The 23,381-nt window shown below is 33.0% G+C and overlaps 1 protein-coding gene across 3 annotated transcripts in view; it reads left to right on the top strand.

Annotated features, from left to right (window-relative positions):
- LOC136348117 (uncharacterized) overlaps positions 1-23,381 on the top strand; it is a 140,139-nt gene that overhangs the window by 24,690 nt on the left and 92,068 nt on the right. Inside the window, exons 1-2 of one of the 3 annotated variants that reach the window (XM_066298718.1) lie at positions 15,298-15,488; positions 15,570-15,680. The exons of the other annotated variants lie outside the window; for them this stretch is intronic. The gene's annotated coding sequence lies outside the window, so the exon portion shown is untranslated. Of the gene's footprint in view, positions 1-15,297; positions 15,489-15,569; positions 15,681-23,381 lie in introns of those variants that run through there. 3 annotated transcript variants of the gene reach the window in all.

Genomic DNA, 23,381 nt, shown 5'->3' with positions numbered 1-23,381 from the left:
GAGAATTTCTAATAAGGAAACAAGTGTTCACGAGTGAAATGTTCGACATTTGTATATACAAGCAGTACAATAGCATTTCTACTTAAATAAAAGATATGGATACATCAAACCAAATTAAAAGTTTTCGTCGGCATAATAAGCCATTATTCACGAGTGTATTGATTAAAATAACGGCTCACAAAATAAGATATAGTATTGTATGAACGTAAATGATAACAAGTTGTGCGTGAAACATGTCATTATTTAGGAGTAAAACGTTTACAATACGAGGGCATAAGTGCAAGTGTGTTTATACCTAATTATATATACATATAATAAATTATTCAGTAACTGATGCTGATGTATCTATAGCGATATACTGGAATTATCACATTTGTAAATAAAAGGAACACACCTACCATAATAATAAATCAATTCATAATGAAAATTTCGTTACTCATGAGCAAAACCAATTTTTTTAAAGTTAATTGTTTAAAAGAAGAGCGCAAGTGTTAGTGTATACAGGGTGAGTTTTTTGAAAGTATAAATGGTAATGCCCTAAAAATTCTGTCTGGAGTGGAAAAATCCATAAATGCGTTTACCATAATTCCATAGAATATAATTGAGGGTACGATTAAGTCATTGCCCTCTCCCAAATACACCCCAGCTACCCCAAGTAATTTTTTGAGAGCACGGGCATAGTTGCGACATATCGTCGGAAAGCGTGGTCGATAAGCTTTCCAATTTTATTAAAGTTTCTGGAATGCTGCCTCAAAATGTATCCGATAATGCCTAAAATACAAAATGCATGAGCAAGACACCTAGGCGTAGAGTTAAATGGTTTTCAATAGAAAAAAGTAATAGAATTGATAATTAATTGAAAGTTTTGTTGTAGTTAAATAGTTTTTCTCCTTAACATTAATAATTTTTTACAATAACTGTTAAAAATGGTGTCCATTATTTTCCATAAAAGGGTACAAAAGATATTTGCATTATTGATGCACATTTTTATCAAACAATTAATAATAAAGTTAAATTAAATTATATGTTGAATAAAATTAATAATAATGGAAAATAACGGACAACATTTTTAACACCTATCATGAAAAATTTTTACTATCCACTGGTAAACCTAACTTTTTGATCTAATTACAATAACACTTTGAATTAATTACCAGTTCTATATCTTATTGCTGATTGAGAACCATTTCATTCTGCGCCTAGGTGTTTTATTTATGGATTTTACATTTTAAGCATCATCAAATACATTTAGGGGCGGAATTTCAGAAACTTAAGTACCACTGAAAAGCTTATCGAAAAAGCTTTCCGAACATATGTCGCAATCAAGCCTGTGCTATGAAAAAATGACTTGGGGGTAGCTAGGCTGCATTTGGAAGAGAGTTGTGAGCTTATCAAGCACTCAATCTACTTCCCCTATCATATTATGGTAGACGTGTATTTGATTTTTTCCATTATCGGCACAATTTTCAAGATATTGGCATTTATACCGTTGAAAAACTCACGCTCTGTGTAGCTAAAGAAAAACTGGTGAGGCACGAACACATATTTAAATTTTTTCAACCAAATGAAACACACTGAGGCATAAAAGATATTTTGAATGATTCGTAAGTCAAATATTTCGATTTCTACTAGCAACTTATTTAAAATGAAATGCACAAGAGATAATGTCTTTGTTATTTAAATAAATAAATCATCCCGATGCAGGAAACTATAGTAGAATTATTCATGAGCATTACTACCTTACTGCGATAATAAAAATAATTTATTTGTAATAGATTATTTTAATTACTCGTCGATAAAACCGGTAATAATCCGCAAATGAATTACATGCTAATATTTAAGATACGAGCGTGCAAGCGAGTCTGTGTTCATGTCTGTAATAAAAGCAGGTGTGGTATAAAAATGTATTTGAATAATTCGTGACTAAATATATCATCAACCACGATCAATATTAAATATTTTTGTGCATCAATAGACACTGACACAAATGAACTTCAATTATTCGTGAATAAAACAAGTCATTATCCATGAAGAAATTTTTTAACCTAATATATTGTTTGTTATTTGAGCGAAGTTGAGTGAGATATGCAAACGTATACAAAAATATTATTTTTGTTACAAATGGATGAAACCCCAGTTTCTTTAATGGTGATTGATATTTTTTTGACTTTTTGCTTCTCTGATTAAAATGTTCAGCACGCCAATTAGAATCAACGGACATAACATTATCGTTAATAAATGTGCATATTTCATTTGCAGAGCTGATGTTCTTTCGAAAAACTGAAAACCAGAACGGCTTTACATTTTCACGAACTGATCTGCCGTGGTTTTCCAATTCAAAATAAACTCATATACAGTTTCTTAATGGCAGAAAATGGAGCAGAGAAAAAAACGGATCTATTATGCAATAAAGCATCAGTATATCTGTGTATACTTTCCGAATAATACAATTTCGTGAATAATAAATATTTCTTGAAGCCGTTTCCTAGAAGCTAAAGCTAGTTGGGCGGTTGACTAGCCATAAATTTGCGAGTATATCAAGTTCTCCTGTGATTAACGTAATTCAAACACATGTAAAAATAAAGGTGCGTGAGCATGGCGATTTGTTCAACTTTAATTTTGCATAAAATGCCTTTTATTACTCAGCAGGTTTAGAAATTTATTATGCAGATCTAATTCAATAATAGTTGCTAATGTTTTAATTTTAATATCACATGTTCCAGATTATTAACCCCAGGTTAGAGGGCAGGTAAATTAAATTATTTGAGCTCTACTATGGAAATTAACAAGTTTTGAATTTAGATTATCCTGTCTTTCATATTGGTTTATGAAATTCTCTTGAAAGTCTCTTTTAACTAGTCTTAATTTAGATTAACAAGATTCGAACTAAAGTTGTTGTTTCATCCCCTTGCAAACAGTAATTTAGGATTTTGAATTAACGTTCAAAATTTACTTTTAACAGCAGCTTGTGCATTAGAGCTCAACGCCTTGCAAGAAGGTTTCCAAAAGTTGTTTTCAATTTATAAAGAAGTCTTATTAGTCCTTTAATGAATTCAAAATAACTTTTTGGCAGTTTCAAACACGAACCAGTCTTCAGGGAAATTGAGGGTATAATACCATTTAATTCGCGCTTCGATGGCTTTTATACTTTGCCAAACAACCTTTCTACGCAATCCTCTTAACTCATTTACCGCAATTGTATTAAAGTACACAAATTTTAATTTTGAATTGACATTAATTAAGCTCGATGGAAAAAACAAAAGCAGATGTAATCTCCGACGCCCTTCAAAGATTATTATGATTTACTTTCCCCCCGATTTTTCGAAGGGAATCGGAAATTGATGTCCCTAAGGAGGCGAAAACTCCTGTTAGTTTGCGGGCTGCTAAAAAGGGGGAAACTGTAAAAGTTTCCGGACTTTTATGAATTCGGTTTGAGTTTGCTTTCTTCGTGGATACTGCTGGCCTTTATGAAAAAAGAAAAAGTTTGGAAATCTCTAATTACGATAATAATTGGGCAGTTAAGTATGTTTAGGCTATATTACTCCTTTCCTTTGTTCCATGCTTTGAAACTAGCGGAAGTGACTGGTCACGTTATGGGACGTAGCGTTATCCCTTTAGAATTGTGTAAAGTAAAAGTTGAGGCAAATTAGGCACTTTGAAAACTACAACATCATGTCAACATTTTTAAGAAGTTTATACAGGTAAAAGAGCCTTTTGTAAGCGTCTTCTGGAAAGGAACATGAAAACAAAACTATGGTTAGATTACAAACTAAACAAAGAAGTTGTACCTCCAAGAAAAAGAAAACTGAACGTTCAGCTTCATATACAGTGTGTAACATTAACTAACCTGAACTAACCTGGTATATCGAAATATGTGTAGGCACCCTTTAAAAAAACGTTTAGTATGGAGCTTTAATTACTCCGAGGGGGAAATGTGCTGGTCTTAAAATTGATTCCTCGACCCTTTGTTTGGGCGGGTAGGTGATTAATTTTTTAATTTCAACTGGAAACCTCTATTTTTTTAAGATTCGAACAATACGGCTATAAATAAGAAAAAATTGCCTGAAACATTATTTTCGATTCATGCCAGAAAACACCGCAATTAACGAAATTCAATTTACATCTTAAATTGCAACCTCCACGAAACAAAAATTTTTATGCAACAGAAAAAAATCTATAGTACTAAAATGAGACAAATAAACGATATTTAAAAAAATAAAACATTTACTCTTATCCATTCAATCCAATTAAAGCTAGACATTAAACATTTCTTTATAGGATGGCTCGCATTCGAGATATTTCCACATTCCAGGTTAAATGTTACGCACTGTATATTGAGAACCCATAATATAAACCTCCTGGCTGAGAAATGTACGAGTTCAATCCTATATTTTCAATGGAAGCAATTGGGGAAACTTGTTGATTACATGCTTCAAGTTATCAGTAAGCATAAGTTAACGAATCGAGCATCTGGATATTAGTCTAAACTTAGAAACTTGTAAGTGCCAAGTACAAGATCAGTCAGCATACGAACGTCAACTTTTGCATATATTGGGCACACATGTAGGACCTTTGACTCGAAAAAATATAAGCTTCGTCTCTCGAAACAACCAGTTTCCGTCTTTAGACATCTATTTACTCTTCAGAATATCGCTTTTTCACATCACTGTCACGTCCATAGTTCATCAGGAGGGCAGTATCTGTTTTATATCAGAAAAAGGTGAAGTAGCATGAGTAAAGAAATAAGACGAAGGCGGGGTAATTTCACTAAAATGATGTTGAAGAAATCAATCACATTTTTTCTTAGAATTCTCGGATTAATGTTAGAGTAATTGACAAAGACAATCGAACTAAGAGCACAACGTGTGTCGTGATGTATTGATGCATTGTGAAGGTTTAAAGTAACCTGATGTCAATTTATCGTTCGTTCAGTAGCACAGTTTTCATTACTTTTTCCATAATATTTAGAAAATTAGATAGGACCAGAAAAGCGAAAATTCTTATTTTACATCATCGATGCTTCACAATTTATTGGCATTTTATCAGGATGAACGATCTAATTAGATTTTTATTGTTTTTTGCTGGTTTACTCATCGACCTGTCAGTACCATGTATCGCATAATAATACAACTTTATATTTTACTTCCATATATAACTTCCATACAAAAACGTCTTTTGTGTGGTGTATACCATAAAATCATAAAACCTTTTTATTTCGTAAGAACTTGTCACAAGACACCTGTGTGCGACTCAGTGTTCTTAATTGAAACATGGATTTTCAGTCGCTCTATATCAGAGCGGACACATATTTTATTCTCTTCCGTGTCACAGTGAAGCGGACACAATTTTGCCAGCGGGCAGAGCGTAAAGCTTTATAGTTTATACTTTATATATTATAAAATTATTAATAAAAACTTTTTCTGAAGTCTGGTTATACCTTAAACTTAAAGTGGCTCCCTTCCGAGATAAGATTTTACGTTCCAATTTTATTTTAAATTTTTCTTTATTTCTCTCTAAGTTATTGAGATAGTTACCTCCTATTTGGAGTATAAATAAATTTTTAACGCTTCGCAGCTTGAAAGGAAGGCATTATAGATATAGACATTATACAAACTCATTATTATAAATAATATGGCGGACACCCATGTGCGTCCTGATACTGCAAAGCCTATACGCAGAGGACACAGGAGTTCTTCTTGGCAGCGAATATGTTAATTACAATAATCAGACAGAAACTTTTTCTTGAAGCGTGCGCTTAAATGGTCTTAGAGCATGAACTTGTGAGCTGAACGCAGCACCTTCCAGCTTGTGTGCGGTAAAAAAATTGTCGCATATCAATCAAAGTGGCATATATGGGTGTCAAAACTTTTTCTAGGTGTTTAATATCAGTGTACGTGCAGTAATTTGCCGCTCATGTACGTCTAACTCTGTCACCTCACGCTAATGTTTAATTCACCTTATAGGGCAAAATAAAGTTAGCATGCATTCGAAGGAACAATATTGTACCTAATACGTGCGAAAGTGTCCTTATCGCACTCGATTGCGGAACACCGTTCAGCCTCGTTCCGTCAAGTGTCACTTTTCGAACTTACTAGGTGACTAACTATGACTATGCCTTGAACCACTCAGTAGGTACTAGTTATGTCAAAATTTAATTTTCTACTGCAAATTGCCGGTAGGACACGGAGTACGAGTTAAATATTATGTTCAGATAAAAGATACGGGCTTCTATCCGAGGAGCGAAAGAAATTTGGAACTCATCCGGAGCGACATCATCATATGTTTAACAAGAACCATGATCCTATAAATAGTTTCTCAGGCTAAAGGCGTATTCAGTAAATATAATCTAACATTTTCCTCTAAAATTTTTAGAGCAAGTGCTCGTCGTCTTCGGCGTAACGCCTGCCTGGTTTTATATGTCAAATTTCCATTTTGCGTTAACGGATAAGGAGTATTAAAATAAGCCTCACGTCTGGGCTTTTATTAAAACCCCTCGCAGACGTGTCTGCCCAGAATATGGTCGAAAATTGTTTGATATATTGAGATAGAAACTCGACTATCTTTCTACCTACATCCCTCAACTCTTGAGGCAATTTTTATTTCGTTTAACTCGATTATCTTAAAATGGTCTTTCTTTATAACACCATAATAAGTTTTTTATCTGGAAAAATAACGGTAATCATCTCTAAAGCACAGAGTCTCGTAAGCAAATTTGAACTTAAACTGTTAAGAGAAGATATAAGGATAATGCGATTATATCCAATGTATTCAGGTTTAGAGATATTATGGGGGTTTTAGGCACAGTTTGGATCAAATTTGCGGTAATTTTCATTTGGTCTATCCCAACAAAATATTACTGTTTGCTATTTCAAGGGTCGGAAAAGCAAGTATTACATTGGGGATTTATTTGACATTTGCCTCAATCAAAAACATTTAATTTACCCGAACAGAGCAATGCGTTCCCACTACCGAGAGCATAAACCGAAACGTATAATAATGAAATTGAAGTTGTACAACTTCAAAAGGAATTAAAAACTCAAATCTCGTAACCAAATATTTGCCTAATCGAAAAATCAAGCATCGTGTATTTTCTACATTTTCATCGCTTTAGGGCAAACTCGTAGAAAATAAATAAAAAAATAGAGCTCAGTTTTAATATTGCCGTTTCCGAGATTTAATAAAGGGGAGACTGAATCTGAAACGGTCTCGCCCATAGACCGTTCGTCGCAGAATTTTCATTTTCGCGATTCGAAATCATCTAAAGAAACCCGTTAATGGCCGAACTTTTGCAGTTAGTTACAAAGTTGCAAATTGTAAATAGGGAAGTTGTAAAAATAGCCGCAGCTTTTTCGCTTGAAGGGATAAATGTTTCGAAGCTCGAAAGCTCGTTATATTAGCTAAGTACTAGATTTGAACTACAAAACTTACTTATTGGTTGAAATTAGATCGGTGGGTTTTAACAAGTGTGAAGTTACTTTAGGGCGGTTCTCTCGATGGGAATATTGTTCTGATGTACCATTTAAACTTTGATCTGGTTCAGGATCAAATCAGGAATGATTCCACATGCTCTATTAGTTACAGGTTTTTCATTATTGTAAGTTTTATGCGAGAAAAACGTTTCTAACTGATTATGCAGGATGTTGAAAAATGTTGTATAGAAATTTCTAGGGCTGACTGTATATAAAAAAAAATACCTTAGAAATAGTTAGTTACCGATTTACAGGAGTTAAAATATGGTTTAATACAATATTTAACCTAATAAAAAACCGACACCTAGAGAGTATGCATAAACAACACCCTTTCCTTTAACTTCTCCCCTGAACAGGGATTCCTACAGGGCTCGCCACTCCCGTCATTGCATTACAACACTTACTGCTACGACTTATACAACCATAACCTACAAGATAAGAATCACTTTGACAAAACAGAATATATACTGCAATGAGCTGATGACACCACACTTATCACGCATGACAAAACCACGACGAACGCGGTGGAAAAACTGTAGACTCTCACGAACACCACTATGACTTGGTTTTACATGTGGAAACTAATACCAAACGTCACCAGAAATCAACTGCTTCTACCAAACCATCATATAAAAGACAACCCTCCAACAATAGTAACAGTCACGGTCACCAAACGAAACCAAAACTGGAAATAAAATATCTAAGCATAACAAATGATAATGAATTAAAACTCACCAAATACGTGCAAAACACAAGACTTGAAAATCATTAGAAAAATTAAACATTTTAGAACTTTGACATACGAAAACAAAAAAATTGGTATCCCAATGGCTACCAAAATTTACAAATCCATCTGCAGACCACTACTGGACTCTGCACATATACTAAGAGCAAATGCTACAGAAACAAGACAGCACATACAAACTAGAAAATAGGTTGCACTGAAACTAATTACCAAGATAAGACATCCAGAGAACCCCCTCCACAATTCATCCAAAGTACGTTTATATGAACGGACAATAATGGCTACAATAATGGAAATATTACTACGACTATAATCCAAATGGAAAAACAACCAGTACAATTAGGCTATATTTAACTCTCTTTGCCTAACAAGGCAAAGAAGACAATCTCGCTTCGTCTTCCCTTCCATTACACTGCTGAAATATTTCCAAGAATTGTGATTTTTTTCTATTCTTTTCTTTTTTGTGTATATTTGATTAAATTGTAAAGAAGAAAGGCAAAATATTTTATCATGGACAGAAAGGCCAATGAGGCCAATGATAGCTCTTTCTTAAGTGAATAAAGATTTTCTACTACTACTACTACTACAATATTTGGTTCAATTTTGGATTGAGTGCTACATATCCTGTATATCCGTATCAAACCATTTCCGGACGAAGGCCTGGAAATGTCGTTCAAAGAAAGCTTGAAGGACATTTAGAAATACCCTGTATAAAGGGGCAGCCATTTTATACGCCCTTCTATAGCCTCAAATATTGATTACTTTCCATTCAGACTTATTTCTTCGATCGTAACTTCCGGTTTTACATCAAAAAGAATAATTTCCAACTAGTTTCTATTACTTGCAAATTTTAAAATTTCTTATTAATATTTATTATATTTTTCATTATATCTTCAGGCTCTGACACTACTCCTTATGAGAAAAGACAGCTCTTACACACAGAGGATCAAAAGTCTCGTTTAAATTCGTCAAAAAATGAAGAACATATTTTTCCTGAAAATGCAGGAACTCTTCAAATATTGTTTTAGTTATGAATTTTTTAACGTAATAAACATGTGTACAGCATCAGCCGTGTAGTAGATAAATTTACTTTTCCATTTTTTTTATATTAAACCCTGTGTATATTATGACATTTTTGAGTTCTTTGAGAAATTTTAAACATATTTCACACCCACGTCTAAATTCTACAGTTACTGAAATATTTTAAATTGGAGTGGCCTGTTAAATTGCCTGAACTTACTTCTATAGATTTTTTTATTGGGTTGTTTGAAACATAGAGTACACATATATACAATACAACAATAGTGAAGAGTTAAAAAATAAAATTACTCAAGAAGTTGAACAAATACCTTCTCAAATGACAAGAAATGTTCTTGAGGAATTTGAAGTGCGGTTTGTCTAGCGTTCAAGAAGTCAACGGGACACAGTTTGAACATTTAAGAGATTAGATTGAAGTAGTTTATATTATTATTTTTTAGGCATTGATAGTTGTATTGTTATTTCTATTTTTTGCAATTTTTCTTTGAAAATTGTTGTTGGATTTAGACATGAGTAATTTACATGAAATATGTTTATAATTTCTTAGAGAACTCAAAAACGTTCTAATGTACATGGAGTTCCACAAGAAAAAAATAAAAAAGTACGCTTATCTATTACATAGGTAACTCTATATACATGTCTCTTAATTAAAAAAAATGCACAATTAAAAATAATATTTGACGAGTTCCAGCATTTTCACGAAAAATATTTCCTTCAACTTTTAACGAGTTGATGCGTCCTCTATGTAACCAATCCACCGTATCCTGCACTATTCCAGCAGTGGTCAGGTCTTCCATAAATCTTTTTATTACTTCAATTAATGGTACCTATGGATTAATTGATTATTTAATTTCTAAATAACTAAAATATTTATGCGTATCATCTGTCTACTTGTGTTGCCTTAAAGGTAAAAAAGTAAGAGATGATGGTACGTATCGTACACAGGTCCCCATAACAAAGGGTCGTGACGTGCACAATTACGAGTGTTGTTTCACTGCTGAGGAATGTGAAGGTCACGAACAGTCGAAATAGTTCCGCAATACGGTACTGCCGATGTAAAATCCCGACGGTGTATGAAGTTTAAAATTTTATTATTATAGAATTTACAGTCAAAATTGCAGCTATTAGCAAGAAATTGGTAATTCATAAATTCTTTTAAGTAATTAGCTTCACGAATTTTCAATATGCAATATCAAATTTGGTTGTCATGGGAGATCTTATGAACTTTAAGTTTTTGACAGGAAACAATTCATTAGTTTTCAATTAGTTTTATGAAAGGACGGCCATTTGATACAACTGTCTGATTTCTCAGCTCTGTAGAAATTTCTAGGCATTCAGATTTGATCCTTCGAATGTCTTTAGGTTTTCGACAGGAAAAATTTTATTTTTGATTAGTCTTGTACGAAATACGATTCTTTTATAAATCACCCTGTTTTTGTCATTATTTAAAAACATTCACCTATTCGGGGTTAACATCAATTACAGCATTAAGTTTTATCCAGTGAAAAGGAGTACTTACTAATTTTTTTTTTATGAAAGGGCGGCTATTTTATGCACTTCTTTGTTTTCGGCAACCTTGAAGACAATCAATTAGCAATTGTATCCTCGATCATGTCTTTGGGTTTTGGCAGCAAAAAAACAATGATTTACTATTAGTCCGATAAAAGGGAAGCTGTTTTATACAGCCTTCGTTTTTCTTAGATTTAGTTTAAGTTAGGACATCTTTGTTTTCCAGATTAATCCAGTTGAGTTTTGGAGATAAACTTTACTAGTCAATGATTTTATTAAAGGTCAGCTATTGCAAGTAATCAATGTTTATTCTCGCAGTTCTGTTTCTTTATTTTCGAGACCAAAAACCCTTACTGGTAGTTTAATAAAAGGGAGGCCAGTTTATACAGTTTTATCTGATATTTAAAAATATGAGTTCTCGTTTTTTGAAAGGATAGTAATTTTATATGTACGACCTTCCATTACCACTACATCAATCAAAATCCATTAACGGTTATTCCACATTTATACCCTTGGGATCTAGCCAGGAAAAATCGAAAACGTTTTATAAAAGGACGACTCTTTTATACAGGATGTTCCGTGAAGAATGCGCCACAAAGGAATCTTATAATCTAGACATGAAAATAATAAGTTTTAACATAACTTGCCTTATAAAAATGTTATTTGGATATAGAGGGAATAAAAGTTAATTTTTTTATTTGAATTTCTGTAAATAAATCGAGTAGTTTTAAAGATATCTTGTTTAAATTTTGTATCTATTTTTTAAAGACCGCAAAAAAGAACATTTCATGAGATTTGAGTTTGGGAAAAGAAGGTGTTATTTGCAGCCTATAAAGGGGCTCTTTATGCCCTCATTTTTTTTCCAAATGTAATAATTGTGATTTTAAGCGGTATTATCGATAGATCTATCATTTCTAAAGATAGAAGGTATTTACCCCATTTATTTTGCTAAGCTAGGCCATTTTAGAAATATGGCGAATTTAAATGATCATAACGCGTCTAAATAGGTGCTCGATATTAAACAGCAACAATTTATTAATGACAATTATTAATTTAATGAAACAGTATTTTTTATTTTAGCAAGTATGTAAAATGTACATACAATTTCTTATAACTTTTTTGTTATAAGAAATGCATTACCAGGGTTGTTTCAAACGCACCCAAATCTAGTTCGTTTTATAAAAAGCAGTTGTTTTATGCAATAGTATAAACTTCTGTTAGCTTCAGTGTTGAAGAATGTCTCTTTTCATCATATATGCATTATGGAAATTCAATATAAAAAAATTTCAACACTTTTGTCCTGTCCATATAACATAAACAGGACAAAAATTGCTTACTACTCCTGTACAGATGAGTCTTTAAAGTTCTGAAATACCTCTTTAACCCCAAAGCTGATAAAAAGAAAATTCCTTTTTCAGCATGATGTTTCTATTTATTTCCTTTTAATTCCCCCTGTTTCTGCATACAGCCACGTTTCCCTAAACAATGCAGAATTGCTTACATTGAGGGTATTTCTCTAACCTTCGAAAGCCCCAAAACCCTGTCATTATAAAATGCAAACCAAATTCTTGCATTCGTTTGAATAACATCAAATAATGAATAATTCATGTTTTATGGAATATTACAGGATTGAAATGAATTGTTTACAATGGAAGATGTTTGCATTTGCTCATAAAATTGACTAGTTATACTTCATATTGCTGAAAGGATAAAAGATTATTTTAATCCTCAATAACATGTGGTGTAATACTTGGAATATTATTGTTGATGAATACATTAAATATTCCCATGCAGAAATTGAAATTTAATAAAATGTGTTCGTAAAAGATAGTTTATTTTTTGTGTTAATTCTGATAGTGCATTTCTGTATTGTTTCATTATCCACCGAATAATATTTTGTTATGTGAAATTAAAGCCACAACTTACGCCATTGAACCCAATTCATTAAACCCGGCATCCGTCTCATTTTAGTTTTCCTCACTCTGAAAAAAGGAGTATCTTTTCAAAATATTTCCCTCATTGAAGCCAAAGGATAATTAAAAAATCGCCACCACCCTCACAACCAAGGCCTAAATTAAAAATTCGAGATTCCAACCTCGTGTAAGTACTTAAGAAGGGCTTTTGACTCGTCGAGCACGATTACATTCTATCACGTTTTACGCCCTTTCTTTTCCTTTATCAAGGGTTATTCGCACAATTTATTCATTAATTCAATATGGGACCGAAAAAAGGAATTCCGATTGTTTGGGACTGAAAATGAAGAAATTGTGTTTTAATTTTGTTGGTTTTGCTGTCTCTGTTGCTTAATTGAATTTGAGAGATTGTAAGGGAGGAAAATTTTAGTTAAAATATTATACTTAATTGAATAAAAGCAATATTCGTAAGTAAAGCAAGGAAACGTTGAATATTTTGGAAAATTTCCGAACAAGTCGGATTTTCTTAGGCAAGCGTTGTCAAATCTATTGAAATCTTCATGAGGAAACGATTCTGAATTATTAAAATTTTCTTTCATTTTTAAGATGTTTGTCTAAAGTTTAGGAGGAAAATAGTAAACTACTTCAAGTTTGCAGAACGTATTATAAATTCACATTATTCTAGGAGACTCGGTATTTTCCTGTTGCCAAAAAAGCCTTGATGTCAAGTCACGTGTTATTATAGAAAAGTCAAGCCAAACATTTATTTTTCAAGTATCTCTTTTTCAAATTATATAATATTCAGTTTATAACATTATCAAACTAAATGACTTATCATGACTATCTACCGACACCCTTAAATTAACCATCAAAAACGCTCGCCCATTTTTGGAAGTCAAATATTAAAATCGCTGCCTTAGTTCTGCCAATCTATTTTGTTTCTTTTACTCTTTTGCAGTTTCTGAAATAAACAAAAAAGTTATCCGCTTGAATTTTTAATCCCTTAATGGAGTCGCCCCTGTTTTTTTAATCAGGTAAATCGAATATAGTTATAGAAATTTTAGAACTATTTCATAAGTTTTGAGCTCAAAGTGAATATTTTCAGTGCTTAATCGCCAAGATTTTGCTCACGGGGTGTTTCATTGAAATTTAAAAGATATTTGTGTTCGTCTTTGAGTCCTTTGTAAATATTAGTGAACAGTCCTTTTTCCATAGAAAAATGCTATGCAGGGGCAATCAGAGCGAAATCAAATTATTAGCATAATAGAAAAGAAATACGGAAAAAAGGTACCTATATGTAATTTTGTAAATTATACTAATTATTGCAGAAACTACCAAAAAGTAGTTCCAGATCTTTTTAAATTAGTTTATCAGTAATCACGTATTTGCGGAGATAATTTTTCCTATGATCACTTAACACTTACATATTACAACATAGGCTGGTGTAATGTTGATTTTAAGAAGAGCAGATGTTGAAGAATAAAAAAAATTAGAAAATTTATTTTAAAAAAATTTAAAATTAAAAACATTTATCTAATTGTAAGCCCGAAATCAACTAATCTTTCGAATAACCTTTTCTTTAGTTTCCCGATATATATATATATATATTCGTATATACCAAAAATTGAGTAAAAGTCCCTTAAAATTTTTACATTATATACTTTACTACGAGTAATGTGGTATGGTAAGTTGCATACTATAACATTTCTTCCCGCTTATTCGTTGCAATATGAAGATATAAACTTCTCTCAGGTTTCAATAAAGAAATATACGAGGAAGGCGCTTTTACGGGATAAATTTTATCTTTACCTGAACTAACCCGAACTAAAAGCAACCCGCTATGTCTGCTCGATAATATTGGTTTTCTCTTTCCACATAAAAATAGGTTTACATTATCCTGCATTTCCAATGTTAATTATTAATCCGCTACCACCCTGCTCAGTCTCAAACTGTAAACCTCACAGCACATAAGTAATATCATAAGCAGCCCAAATCTCTCAAGCTAGTTTAAGTAATTGCTTTCCAAAGCAGAAATTTCCTCTTCAATTTATAGCGAATTTTGCTCATCTTACAGGACATTCTCCGCAAAATCTCCTGAGATTAGAAAATTAGCTAATTCCTGCTTGCCAGCCCGAACGAAAATAATCAATCTAGAGAAAATAGGAAACTATTTAAGATGAAGTGCCTCACAGTGCACTAGAAGCAAATATGACAAAGATCTTTTAATATTTCAATGTAGTTATGGACCACATTATTTCATCTTTATATTTTATTTACCAGTTGCGGCGTGTCTCTGCTTCTCAACTGTCTCCAAAACTACAATTAATGATCTCAAAATTTACGAATCCCAGTGGAAGTGACTGTCTCACCTAGGCCGCAGAGGTGATAAATTTTAATTTCCTCAGTTTCTTTCCCTGACACTTTTACCCATTCGTTACTTATTTTGAACAGTCTTGTTGAGCAATATATTGCTGTTTTGCATGCGGGTTAGCCGGAGAATCCAATTTAGATAATCCCAAGACCAGGGGATGAAACGACATCAAACGAATCTCATAATATTAGAGGAGAAGCAGATGAACCTTGAAAATAAGCGAGGAAAAGATCAGTCTAGCGTTAAGAATCACTCGGTGTGTATTCAAAGCAGATACGTCGGGAAGTTTTTTAATAAACGCCTGTATTTGTGACGTGCCATCTATTTTCACACTTTCCCTCTTTGGGGTGACACGGATTCGAAGAGAAATCGTGCAAACACCTTTCGAGATCTCCATACTTTCACGCAAACTTTTCTAAAAGCCCGAGTAGTAATTCTTATAAGTAGATAAATGTTAAACTTTTTAAATAAGAATTTTTTAAGGGAAATAATATAAACTCCTCGAACATTCTTTGAATCCACAGCATAAAGTGAGAGAGAGGGTAAAATACCAAGCTCAACAACTGAAAAAGCCGCTCGCTTAATGGGATTGAAGGAAATTTTTATGCGGGGTATTCGCCGAAAAGGTTTACAAGGTTAGTCTTTTGATGAAGATAAATATTATGAAAAACTCCCTCTGCTTTTAGGAGTTTTTCGAAATTACATGAAAAGTTTTGGGTTTTTTTCGTGTTGGTGTAACTTTGGCATTGTAATAATTATTGGTAAAAAACAGCCTTGTGGAGCATAGTTCAGAAATTGCTATAAAAAGAGTGGACTTCTTGACATAGTAGTTATTTACGTTGCAAGACCGGAAAATAGTATTTTGCCGGACGAGCCGCAGGGGGAGTGCTGCTAAATACATTTTCGGTCGCGTGATATAAAATATTTTTTGCTATCTCTCTCAGCCAATACTTTATTCGTTTTTTACATTATATGCGCACAGCAAGTACCTAATTTTTTATGTCAAGAAACATATTTAAATACAATATGTAACAAAGACAGTGACATTTTTCAAATTTCGGTGTTAGAGAGTATAGCACCTTTTTTGAGACATATCGACAACGTAAATTGTTCAGCAATGTACTTCAGAGAAACTCTGGAATGTTTGTCATATTTACGGTGAACGCAAATGGATGATTCAAATGCTCGAAAAATCCGGACTTAAGAGTAATAGATTTTGAAATTGAAAATTTGTAATATGTCGATAAACTCTCGATTAATTCTCCATCCATTGGCGATGATTTATAACTTTTTCTCAGAGCTTTTGGAAAAACTATAAAATATTTTGCAAATCTATAGAGATGTGCTTGTTCAATTGATTGTAAAATTTATTATTATAGTTATTTGGTCTCCATTTATATACTTCGTTAAATTAGAAATTTTACTTACTTTTGCACAAGGGTTAAATGTTGTCTAAAACATTTACAGAAGAAAAATCAAGATTTAAAGGCCAACAAGATATATTGTATTATTGGTGGTAGTAAACCAAAAAATTCTAGAGACTGTTGGGAAATTTTTCGGAAAACCTCTCTGTTTACAATAATCGTCGTTCCTCAATTTGAAATTTTGTAGTTTTATACCTACAATCTCGTTACACTATATCACTAAAAAAACGTAAAAAAAGAGTGTATGGTCGCCATTAAACGGATAGAACTGTTAAACTTAGGGAATTTTCTCTTTAAAACCATCTCTGCTTTCTGAATTTTACTCACGATTATTAATGAAAAATCAAAAGATTTTAATGAGATTTCAATCAGTAAAAATGTCAACTTCTTAATTGCCACTTCACTAGGCAACTTTGTGTAAACATTACCATCGTATTTTTATTTTTCTTATAGAATATCATCTTGATGTGATTCTTCAGTTACCTATTTCTCTATCTTATAGACTGGATATGCATTCAAGGTGACAAAAATCTACTTTTACTTCATTGATTAGACACAACTTTTTTTTCGGTTTTTTTAATCTTAACTTTGACACCCTGCATTTCGAAAATCGTCCACTTTTGGATTAGACAAATTAGGTTAAACTATTATGTTCTCACCCCAGGAATATGTGATAGGATTTTATACAGACCTTTTACAGACACCCTGTATAGAATATTATACATATATATTACCCATTTTTATTTCCATCAACGAACGTTAAAAAGAAATTATTGGATTTCTCGATTATTATTTTTCCGCGCAAGCGAAGGTCAACGCGGAGATTGGATCAGTGCGATATTTAATTGGGTAAAATTTCAGTAACAAAAAACACTGAAAATGATCAAATTCCAAGGAATTGTTAATTTTTATGAGCATTAAAGCTAATAAGGCACAATTTAAATAAAGAACTAATCTTAGTCTTGTAGCACGAAAAGATTTGAAATATTCCTTCCTCGGTGACGAAATGAAGATTTCACTCTTCCACATGAATTCCTGACTTTCTGGTCTGGAAAATACTGGAGATCGATAATGTTGCTAGACTGAGAAATATTGGCGGTTTCCGGCAAACTTCTTTTTGTGTACCAATCGAATCTAGGTGAAGGTATCTTATGAGGTATTGAAATATGGCTACATAATTGATTCCTTTGAGGCAACGATATGACGCAGTCTATTCATAGAACTTCGAAAAAACGTGTTAAAGATATATGGGTAAGTCAGAATTTGATATGAAGCTGGACACGAACTGTGAGCATGAAAACATGGAATGTATTCAATTGAAATATTCACGCAATTGGGCGCTTGCAAAAGTTTTTCTCCATTTATATGCTACCTGCAGTGTTTATAAACATCTGAATTTATAAATTACGAATAAATGAGAACAAATCGTGCCGTTCTACTTTAAACCATTTAGAATTTATAGTCACTCAAAGAATGAAATATGTGAAACTATATACTCTGTTATCTCAAAAACTGAAAAATAGATTTAGAACAAAACGAATCTGCTTGATAGAAAATACGTAGAATTATATATAGATCTACAGATATTGCATTTGATGTACTGCAAGTGCTGAAATGTGAAACATATGTAATATTGTAGTTGCCTTGGTAACGGAAAAAAATCAGTCTCCTTCAAAATTAGGCAGGAAAAAGTTGGTATCGAATTATAAGAGAATATTTTCAATTGATCCAATGTCGTGTGCGAAGTCATCAGTTTATATCAACACATATATGTATATTTCATTACTGAATGTAAGATTGTCCCTGCGATGGCAATGAGGCCCTCTCTCTAGCAAGAAAAAAGTAAATACACATTTAAGTGGATTGTGACAACAGTAGATTTTTATATGCTCGAGGAAAGTGTTCTTTTGAGTAATTAAAAGATCAAGTTCAGGTTGAGTTCTAAATTGAGCAAATTAACCCTTAGTAGTTCCTTCGGCATCCTTTACCCCATTTTTCTTTATTTCCGAATGAATATTAATAATTTTTTTCTACTTTTATAACCTAAGGGCCGATCTATTGAAATCTACGTTGCTTGACGTAACTTAAGGGCCTCATTTATACTGTTATTTAAATGATAACGATTCTACAGTTACATTATTGTATCTACTGTATTAGCCACTTTAACAGATTAATGAGGTCTGATTAAATAAAGATGTTAAATTTTAGACGCTTATCTCTCCGACTCAAAACTCGTGTAGTTTATTGTTAAGTCAGTTTGCTTTATATTCCTGGTAATCGAGTTTCAAGGCGGTGCGCATAAATCTAGATTGGGATAATGGACGCTATATTGCCAGTAGTTTGAGTTCACCCTTTTAACATTAGTTCGAAAAGTTTAATTGTAATTTTCTGCTTGTGGAACCATTAGTAAATTCAAATATAAATTCCCCGACATAGGTATACATCCGGGCCCTCTTAACTGACACAATATATTATTAAAGCATACTCCAAAGCTGAATATACAGCGCTCGTAAAAAGTATTGTAACGCGATTATAACTTTTATAAACCTGATATTTACAAAAAAAAATCTAAAACACGCCCATATAACTTTATTTAAAAAAAAGGCATTTAATGCATTATTTTCAATTTTAAAATTTTTCACCCCTATCCAGCTATCTCTTCTAACTTTTAATTTTCAATTAGAAAGGTACCCGTTATATAGTATATCAAATTAAAGGTAATTCAATGAAGGATACAACGGTACACTCAGGGCTAAAAGTGTATCGACAGTTTTGTTGAGAAATAAAACGATTAAGATACAAAATAAAAGGACTCATTACATCATCAAACAAAAATGATACTCCTACAATACATACTCAAACTGGGCTCCGGTAACAATTTGGCAACGTCTCAGTCGTTCTTCGAACTCTGTTATGCAATTATCCACTGTTACTTCTGTTACTAATTCTAATTTTATTTGAATTATAAGAAGTAAATCATCTAAAATTTGTGGTCTATTTTTCTAAACCGAACCCAATTTGGTGACGCCACAAAAAAAAACTGAAGGGCGTAAAATCTGAAGATCTTGGCGGCCATTCTATTGCGCCTCTTCTACCGATCTATCTCTTAGGGAAAATCTCGTCGAGATATTCTCTCATAGCCATAGCATAATATTGTGGTGCATCATCTTGTTCAATACTCAATCAACCGAACATTGTCGGTTATTTGTTCCCCATTTCTTCCAGGAAAAATTGCGGCGATTGATGGAACTATTTCATATTGGAATAAGTGCAAGTATGATGCGTTGTTTAAGTTCTCCTCTGTGAAAAATGAACCGATGAACGGGTGGCCGATTATACTCATCCATATATTGAGTTTTTGCGGAAGTTGTGTGTGCAGGATCTGCATTAAATGAGGTTTGCCTCTAGGCCACTAGGGATGAATATATCCATTTAAGGAAAACGTTGCTTCGTCCGAAAATAAAATTCTAGAAAAGAACCTGTTATCCCGAATAATTTTGTCTTGTCTCAATTCACAAAATTCCATCCTGCTATCAAAATCTTCAGATGTCACCTCTTGGGCAAGGAAATCTTTGTACAGGGGGATTTTTTCTCGTTGTACAGTTTGCTTATTGATTTTCTAGATATATCAAATTCGTCGGCAATTTTGCTCATAGACTGTATTGGATATGTATAAGTTTTCATCGATAGATAAAGGAATATCTAGTGCTTTCTCGCCAACAGTTAGTTCTCGAAGTTTTCCACACTTTGGAGTTCACAGTTCCAGTTTGTTGTAATTTTTTATTGATCCGACAAACTACACATCTATCAATAGGTCGATTTGAATATTTCTCGACAAGTATTAGAGACACTTGTTCGTAAGTTCTTTTACGATGTTTATGCTACAAAAAGATTAAAATTTCAAGTTTTTTCTTCTCAGATAAACGAAATATATTTTTTTATATTTTGTGATAAACGCCTAACAACCGAATTCAAGTAACAATTAACTCTATGAAAACTGAAATATTTTGCATATAAAAAATTGTTTGCGTTAAGATGATTTGAAACTCCTACGTCTTGTTGTCATTTTTTCGTTCTCTTTTTCTCTTTTTACAAGCGCTGTATTTCATTTAGAAACCTCCCAGTGGCATTTCAATTAATCTCCTCTTGAATCAGACCAATCAAGATGGACCCTTATAAACCCGGTAGTTCGAAGATAAATGTGTCCCTTTAACTTATGATTTGGAGTATAATTCGCCTATTACCGGATTGCAGCCCTCGTTTTAATTTCCTTTATTATTTGAGGCTATTTAAAACTCGAAGGGAAATCTTATCGTGCCAATTCCAAGTTCTTTCGAATAATCTGTTTTGCCTTGAAGCTCGGAAAAACTGGATGCCATAATAAATAAGAAAATAAATCACTGAAAATCAGCTGGGTTTTGGGTAACTGCCTGGAGGGGTGAGTATTATTAACCAGAGAACAGTGTTAACTGCCTGTTAGTTAGGAAACACCGTTTTTGCCTTTATCAAGATTGTTTCTCCCCTGCCACGAATGCACCCCTGCCAGATTTGTCGAGTCTTTGTATCTTTTCCCCTTATCGTTTAAAGTTACTAAAAGCTTGGAAACAGCCTTATTTACGTACACATTGACATATTTTTAAAAAGTGGGTGTTTATTTTGACGGTTCCAAAGGAATAGGAGATTGAATCTGAAAGATAAATATATCGAATGCAATCTGAACAAACCGGTTACAATGTAAGTCCATTGCTGGTAGGTGCTAAATTTCCTTTAATGGACCGTTAGGGCGGTTAAATAGAGTACAGTTGTACCACCATAAATCTGCTTTTAGAGCCTCTTTAACCAGCTGGCCAAATTCAATATTCAACCTAGTTCGGAGTTACCAATGACTGGGAGGCTAAATCTATACCTCAATAAGTTTCATGTGGCAAAATGTTGAATTTATATAGTAATTGTGCAAAATAGTTTAGCTTCTGATCGTTGAGGCTCAATGAACAGAGTTAACTTATACGCGCCAAACGGAAAATTTGTAAAAGAATTTTAAGTGTGCGTCGGAGATAGAGAAATTCAGAAAGAGAAGTTAAAGACTTTTACTTTGCATCTTAATCCGGAGCTTAAACCTCAAATTAAGCTTCATTAACAATTCTTTGAACGACTTTTACAACTCGTTGTTAACTACAAGCTTTCAGCATGAAATCTTAATCTTAATCAAAATTTGCCACCAACCGCGGGAAGCTTTTTATGTTTCCGAGCCAAATTTATATTTCAAAAAATAATATTATCAAGATAACATTGTTCCCTGAGGTCTCTTCAAATGGAAGTTTTGAAATCCCTCTGTGGGGTCGTTAAAATCGTATTTGGAAGTTTTCTGTATTTTACGGTCGCCAGGAAGTTTTATAAGGCCAAAAAGTTATGACGCTTTAATGCTAACGGATCGTTAAAAGGGATTCTGATAGAGGCCATTAAAACACGTAGTATATTTGTTTAAAAAACGTCTATGATAAGAGAATAGTGTTACTCTATTATGCTAATAGCCAAGAGACTTGACTGGAAATATTCGGAAACTTTATATAGTAATGCTCAGACTGCATAGAAGAGGCATTCGGTAAGGAAAATTGCATTATACGTGAAGCATGCAGTAAATTCTAATAGGAAGTAAAAGTTTACGGCCCTGCTCAACAATTTTGCCTGGAAATAACTTCCGGATATGGAGATTATGGGTCACCCCAGGACATGAAAATTTACGGTTGGTGTGCAATTTATGCAGCCGGAATTTTGATAAAAATATTTACATACATAAACGGGATCACAGAAAATCCAACTTTCAAATTACACTTTTTATCAAACTCACTACGTTGGTAATGATATTTTTCTATGATAAGCGGCAATCCGCTAATCACACAACACTAAACTTGATGAAACTTTACGAATGGAATGTGACAGTATGATTTATCACCTTATTTTATAAGCAATGAATATTCAGGAAACATTAATTATAAACATACACCTACTTGTTCGATGGCAAGTAGCTTTTGTATATTTTCTAGTCACTTGTTGAGTTGCATGTGATGTATGGAAAAAAATCTGTATAGATTCACTGAATCGCATCACAAACACCTAGAAGTAGACAAATCATCTATTATATATAACAACACATATCGGCATGACGAATCAAGTATTACGCGTTGGCAGCAATGGTTGCCTAAAGTGGTCAATGATATTCGGTTGGACGAAACCAGCTACGGTGCATAACTAGAAATACTTCCAACCGACCATTCAAAGTATTAGCCGCTCACAATTTGTCGCAGTGCATTACATCCAACCGATCACCTAAATAGTTACTGCATACCTAAAGCGATCAGCGGTGGTTGGTTGGATGTGTCCAGCTGCACAGCGTGACTAGATTTGTACCCAACTTATTTTGTTCCTCAATGGTCAATCAATGTCAATTGATTATACACAAAATCTCTTAGGCTGTATAACTTTGTCAAATCTGACCAAGGTCCAACTCTTCAAGAAATTTGTTGTCCAGGATATTAGGGGTATATTCGTTATATAGGATGCCATTTAAACCTGTTCCGATATTTAAAGAGCTAATTTTCTGGATTGTTCTAAGACGAAAATGTTATATATATATATAAACGAATGTCATAAAATGAGTCGTTTCCGAGATACAGGGTGTTAAACTTTAAGAGAAATATATTTCTTGGAATTTTAAAAAGGGAGCAACATATTTTATGGAAACTCTGAATATTCACAGAGTAGTTCAAACAGTACATTTCTCTTCGATTTAAAGGTAAGTGCTCTAACCATAGACGTACATAGGGGTGGTCATGTTCATTTTAATAGGGAAATAAGTGATATTTCCCAAATTGGATACATTTTTCCAAATAATTGATTCAAAATACACTAAAA

Source organism: Euwallacea fornicatus, chromosome 31, assembly GCF_040115645.1.
Source record: "Euwallacea fornicatus isolate EFF26 chromosome 31, ASM4011564v1, whole genome shotgun sequence".
Classification (NCBI taxonomy): Eukaryota; Metazoa; Arthropoda; class Insecta; order Coleoptera; family Curculionidae; genus Euwallacea; species Euwallacea fornicatus.
The sequence above is the reverse complement of the archived record's forward strand: the minus strand, read 5'-3'. Positions and strand labels throughout refer to the sequence as shown.